The following is a 6,737-nucleotide window of genomic DNA, read 5'->3' on the forward strand; positions in this document are numbered from 1 at the left end:
AACAACTTTATCTCCATTAATGTCCCTTTCCATAAAGCTATATTTTGTTCTCAATACCTACGATGTGACACAAATAACTTTCATTATTATCTGCAATCAGCTGAAAAGATAAATTTGTATCGGTCATACGTGTCTTTGAACAAAAGCACATCTTGGTAGAACTGCTTAGAATATTTGCCTCAATTTTCAGGACCACTTTGCTCCATCTAAACGATCTATTAGCTGTAGCTAGCCCAACGTTGGATACATAGTGCCGTGGGCTCCACATAAGTGGTTCTCTGGGGGCCTGGAGGACATGGTAGTCTTTGGTTATTTAACTCCAACACAGAAAACATTCTTCACAACACACCTAGAAACAATGTGTCAGTAGATTTTAACAAAAGTTCTGATCCATTCTTCCATAATCTCTAGGACCTAATGTGTGACATAACCTTTGGGCTTTATGCAAATTTTGTAGAAGTACATAAGAAATTGAAACTGCTGCATTCTACTCTCTATCCCTGTCAGTTTTAACACCTGCTTTTAAAATAGCTTGTTGTGAAGTGAGCTTTGTTTTTCTCATCTCTTTTTCCCATCTGCTAGGTTTTGTAACAAAGCCATAATATGCCGTTCTGAAGTTAGTTACTGTGTTAATTAATGTACTGCGGTGTTGGCAGTGCTTGCTGAGATGGCATGGGTAAGTAAAGAGATTTGGACCATGAATAGTAAGCTACAATAAGCATTTTTAAAAGAGTAAACAATCTATGAAACAGAATCGATTTTAGAAGCAATGCCTATTGCTTAGTTGAAGGTGCATTTCAAAAAAGTAGGCCAAAGCAAAATATATTTGAAAACACTTACTGCTTAGAAAAGGACAGGATAGACCAATGAAGAGATTTAACTATTACATTTTTTTTTCTAAATGATTTACTTATTTTTGTTTTGTCTATATGAGTGTTTTGATTGCATGTATGTCTGGGTACCACATATGTGCTTCGTGCCCAAGGAGGCCAGAAGGTGGTATTGGATACCCTAAAACTGCAGTTACAGATGGTTGTGAGCTACCAGGTGGGGTCCCAGGTGGGAATCAAACTCAGATCTTCTGGAAGAATATAGCCAGTGATTAGCTACCCATCCATCTCTATAGCCTCAAGACTTTTGCATTTTAAAGTAATCCTTCATTGCCTGTCCCAGCATAAAGTTAGCTGACCACTCCTTCCTTGGAATAATAGATTGATAAAACAGTGTGTGTGTGTGTGTGTTTGCACGTGTGTGTATGTGTGTGTGTTTGCATGTGTGTATGCATGTGTATGTGTGTATGTGTGTGTGTTGTGTGTGCATATGTGTGCATATGTGTGTATGTGTGTGTTGCGTGTGTATGTGTGTATATGTGTGTGTGGCATGTGTATGTGTTGTGTGTGTATATGTGTGTATGTGAGTGTTGCATGTGTGTGCACGTACGTGTGTGTGTGTGTGTGTGTGTGTGTGTGTGTGTGTGTGTGTGTGTTATGTGTACTGAGGCAGAGAACTGAATTGATATGGAAGAAAGGAGCTCCCCGAAGAGAGGTGGGAAACACTCTTCTGCTGCAAATACTAATTCTCTTTAAACCTTGTGTCCCGCTACTAGAGAGAAAGGAAATGGAGAGTCTCCCACCTCCCTGACTTCCGGGTCCCTAGGCTCCCAGCTCTCACTCTTCTGCCATAGGTGACCCTGCCCACACCACGCCACTACCCCAGCCAGCCACCCTCCCCCAGAGTGAGCCACTTGTCTTCATCCCACGGCATGTTCCCATAGGCGGAAGGAGAAGGCCTTGGGTCAGAGGAGACGTCTCTGTGGGAACAACATGACCTTTAGCTGGTGGCAAGGGGGAGAGTGGGGTTGAGAGGGGAAGACTCAGACCCAGTGTTTCCCTCAGACAACGAGCTGACGTTTCCACAGCTTCTTTTCCATCGTCACAACCACGTCCTTCCTGCCTCAGTGCCACCTCATTCACTCATGGGCTCACGCCTGCCCCTGGCCTTGTACACTGCCTCTTTGCTGCCCTTTGTCATCAAGGGAGAAGGAAAAGCAGACTATTATCTGAGAGATTTGACCTGGGTTACATATCAAGGGCTCTTCTGAGGAGGCGTTTGTCAGTCTGCTTCTCTCCTTGTTGCAGTCAGTGAGCTCCTTGAATTAAGTACCATCTTTGTAGCATGTTATATACGGGCCAGCATTAGCACACCACACATGCCTCATAAATACTTCTGCCCCTTTGAGGTCATATTAAGGCGATGAATGGATGGAAAATGCGTCCCAGCCTCCGAAGAAGCTGTGTCACCACCGAGACTGCTGGAAGAAGCTGGAAAGTGCTGCAGTCTCCAAGGAAGCTGCCCAGAAAGGGAAATGCCCCCCCCAAGGTACTGAGTGTACCCCTAAGAATCTACAAACACTGCAGATGCTAAAGCAATGAGCTCACATTCATCTGAGCAATGATCTGTCCACACCACATGCAAAACCTAAGGCTTCAAAGAGAGTGAGAGTATGATAGCATAGTGGGTTTAAAAGCGCCCAACCTACAGCTCAGGTGGAAATAGTTTGTTTCTCCATCATGGAATTCAACTTATCCCTAAAATTCCCATTTTCACCGATGGGAGGAAACTCCATCTTACCATGTCTTACCACTCTCAAGATAACTAGGTATTTGCACTTTCAAAATCAGTCTCTTGGAGTAAATATTGAGTTCAGTTAACGACTTTAACTAGATCTCCTTGGAGCTAGGTTCAACATAATTGCTGTTCAACAGGCTTGAGGACTCTCTTCCCCTCTCCCCATCAGGATGTATCTGGATGGAAGAGAAGAACAGATGGTCACATCTGCCTGCAGCCTCAGACGCCTCTGTTCTTGCTGCAGCCTAACACTTCATGATCGAAGGATGCATAGCTCTTCACCTGATGGTGATAAAGGCCCACCCCTCCACCCCTAGGTCAAGTGAAGCTTGGAGACTCAACCTCGTGTCCATCCTTTGGGTTGCCCACCCTAGAACCTGAGCTGTAGTCATTGTGTCCCAGGGCAAAACAAGCCCTAGGAGGATGCTCACTCCTAGACTCCGAGGCCCTCGCCCCTGTTCAGGCTGTGGCCATTTCCATACGTCTCTGTATTTATCCTGCCTTTCTACCTGGTGGAGGCAAACACCACCCTGATGGGTAGCTTCTTCTGCACTCCAGCAGGAAGAATCAGAAGTGCCCCTTGGTCCAGCTTGTCTAACCTTTTCTAGAAGTTTGTCTGCTCCAGAGAAGAAAGGGAAGTGCCTGGAGCTGCACCCATAGATGGACCCGGGAGCAACACGAATACTGTCAACTAAATTCTCTTGCTTTTTCTCCTTCTTCTTGTCATCTTGCCAGGTTTATTTATTTACTTTTTTGTTTGTTTGTTTTGTTTTGTAGTACAGCCTGGCCTAGAACTCTACAGCAAGCTGGGCAAACAGAAGACAGGTGTTGGAACGCGACTCACCTGTCAGCGCTGTTCTCATCCTGTGCTCCATTCACAGTATAACAGTTATTGACAGGACTAATTCTAAGTTTAATTTACAATAGTAACATATTCTCCATCACCAAACAATTTGCAAAGCAACCCATATGCTCAGGTTTGGGCCATTTGTTGACATCCATAATGCAAATACTCCAGTTTCCAAATACCAATGTGGCATCGCTGAGCACGGTTATGAAAAGATGTGCCCTGGCACATCACACAGAGCTCCATCACACAAATGCAGTAGATGGAAGAGCAGCAGGAGTGGGGGCACAGAAAATGCACTAAACCGACCTAAAAGTGACGAGTTTACGTAATCCCTAGTTTTGTTTTCAATATAATTATCAAATTATAATTTTATATCATTTAATCTTTCATGATGCTATCTTTAATAGCCAGCTCATAAAACCTGTAAAATTTTACAATCAACTCTCCTCTTCAAGCCAGCTCCAGCCTACTGAAGGTCCTCACGCAACTCTGAGGACCCCTTCCTCATCCCACACTCTAGCGCAGCAGCAGCACCACCATGAAGGGAGAGGGGATGCGCAGTCCTTTCCCTTGGGCCTCACTAACCACAGCTGCTGCCTTACAGACGTCCCCTGCTTTTCCTTACAGATGTCCCCCGCTTTCGCCTTACAGACGTCCCCCGAATAATCCAGACTGGCTGCTAGAGTTGAGGCATTGCTCAAGCCATGAGCTATGTAGGAGCATGGTTACGGGCTTCAGTGACATCAATAGTTTCATTTTCTTTGTTAAACTCCAGTCATTAAAATATTCCTTTTTTTTTTTTCCAGACATGGTGGCATACATCTGTAATCCCAGCACTTAGGAGGCAGAGGCAGACAGATCGCTGTGAGTTTGAGGCCAGCCTGGTCTACAAAGCGAGTCAAGGACAGCCAAGGCTACACAGAGGAACCCTGTCTCGGAAAAAAAAAAAAAACGTAAAAATGAAAAAATTCCATATTTTCATGGCGAGGCAGATCTAAAATGCACATAAAAAATTAAACATGAGGTTATACACTCCTTAAGAGAAAAAAAAATCTGTTTTGAGGATTTGTTGTTCTGTTGTTTTGTTTTTGGTTTTTGAGACAGAATTTCACATAGCTAATCTGCTTTAGAACTTGCTATGCAGCCAAAGGTGACCTTGAATTTTTACAAATGAATTTTGCATTTTAAACATACATTTATTTACATATTTACATATGCTATGGCACTCACGTGAAAGTCAAAGGACGGCTCGTAGCAGTTGGTTTTCTCCTTTTTCCGTGTGGGCCCTACGAGTCCAACTCAGGTCTTCAGGCTTGGTGACAAGTGGCTTTACCCACGGAATCATCTTGCCAGGTCTCCAGTTTTTTTTTTAAAGTATATTTATTTCTGATGGAGAAATTATTATTTTGAGCTGTCACTGATGTTAAAAGTAAGTCCGGAAAATATTCATCAAAATGTTAACAATTATGGAAGATAAGGTTTCTTTTTTTTTTTTTCCTGGTGCTTTTCTGAGCTTCTAATTTTTGTTTTCAATAAATACATTATATTGGTAATATAAAATGAGACACATTTCTAGTAACTTAGTAATCGAGCTGCTCTGGTGTTTTCTCTTTAAAGGCTAGAAGGATTAAATAGCATTTTCAATAAAAGCCAAGGGAAATAAACATTACTGTGCTCGGTTTCACGTAAGAGCCAAATATCCAGGAATTGGATATGGGTAATTATTAACTCCTCTCCAGATGGAGTGTTTCCCTTCTTTCTATCATCAGATGGAAAAGCACAGCATCTCTGGCTGCTTCATTCCAGCCAGTTGATGATGCTGGAAAACATTCAGCAATCGGTGGGGTTCAGAAGGCAGCATATTGTATAACAAGTGAGAAGCTGATACAGGCACAGTGGGCCCACCTTAGTTCAATCCCCGGCACATTCATGTGTGAATGTACACACCACACACACACACACACACACACACAGAGAGAGAGAGAGAGAGAGAGAGAGAGAGAGAGAGAGAGAGAGAGAGAGAAGAATAAAAATAGTAATGGTTTCATGATGAAAGACTGCAAGTCTGTTCTATAACCATCTTGGCTGGAAATGGAGTTCAGATGTTCCTATACTAATTTACTGCCATATAACATTTTGCAAAGACACAGCCACTTACAAGAAATACATATTACTTCATAGTTTTGATGGAACATGAGCCTGGTTTTGCTGGGTATGTATGTCTGCCTCAAGGTCTGTCACAGAGCTGCCAGCAGGAGCTATGTATGTATCTGAAGGTTAGATTGGAGAAAATATGCATCCGAGACCTTTAGGTTTTCTTATATTTTTAGAACACAGTAAAAACTTATAAGAGAGTGTCTTGATAAAATGGTGCCCTAGTTTGCTTCTCTGTTGCTGGGATAAAACATTGACCCAAAGCAACTTGAGGAAAGAAGAGATTTATTTGGCTTGCAGGTCCTAGCATCGTACCGTTGACAGTGCAGAGGCAGGGGACTTGGGGCCAGGAACTGAAGCAGAGAGCACAGAGGAACACAGCTTACTGGCTCGTTCCCGATGGCTTTCGCAACTTGCTTTCTTACACAGCTCATGACGTCCTGCCCAGGGGTGGCTGAGACCTCCTACATCAATCATCCATTTAAGAAAATGCCCCCGCAGATGTGCCCACTGTCCGGTCCAACAGGCAGTCACTCAGTTGAGGTTCCCTCCTTCCAGGTATCTCCAGTTTATGTCAAGTTGACAAAAAGCTAAGCAGCACAGATGGACTGGGGGCATTGGTTCAGGTTAAATGATTGCTCGTGTGGCATGCTGGGTAATGAGTCACATGGTTGGGAGGGGTGAACAATGCTTCCCCTTGGTGAAGTAAAGGACATTGCAAAAGTGGAGACTAGAGGAGAGACTTGGGATGACTGAGGCTGCTTCTCCAGGACAGTCAGTTGTAGAGACAGATCCAGGGCATGATCTGGCCTTGGTTTGCCCATCACTTTCTGTCTTCGTTTGTCAAATTCTCTTATTAACTGATAAGACATACTCTCATCCTCAGTAATCATAGATTTATTTCTATTATGTACACCTACTGTCCCGGAAGGAGATCCAGATTTTGTTATGAATGAGTGTTGGCTCTTATCAAATTTGTTTTCCGCATCAGTTGATAGCGATGCTGTGTGAATTTTCTCCTTTCGCCTGTTGATATGTGATAGACCGTGTGTAGTTAGGATAGATAGTAGCTATCTATTTGGCCATATTGTGTACTTTTAAAATG

Source organism: Acomys russatus, chromosome 20 (genome assembly GCF_903995435.1).
Source record: "Acomys russatus chromosome 20, mAcoRus1.1, whole genome shotgun sequence".
NCBI classification, from domain to species: Eukaryota; Metazoa; Chordata; class Mammalia; order Rodentia; family Muridae; genus Acomys; species Acomys russatus.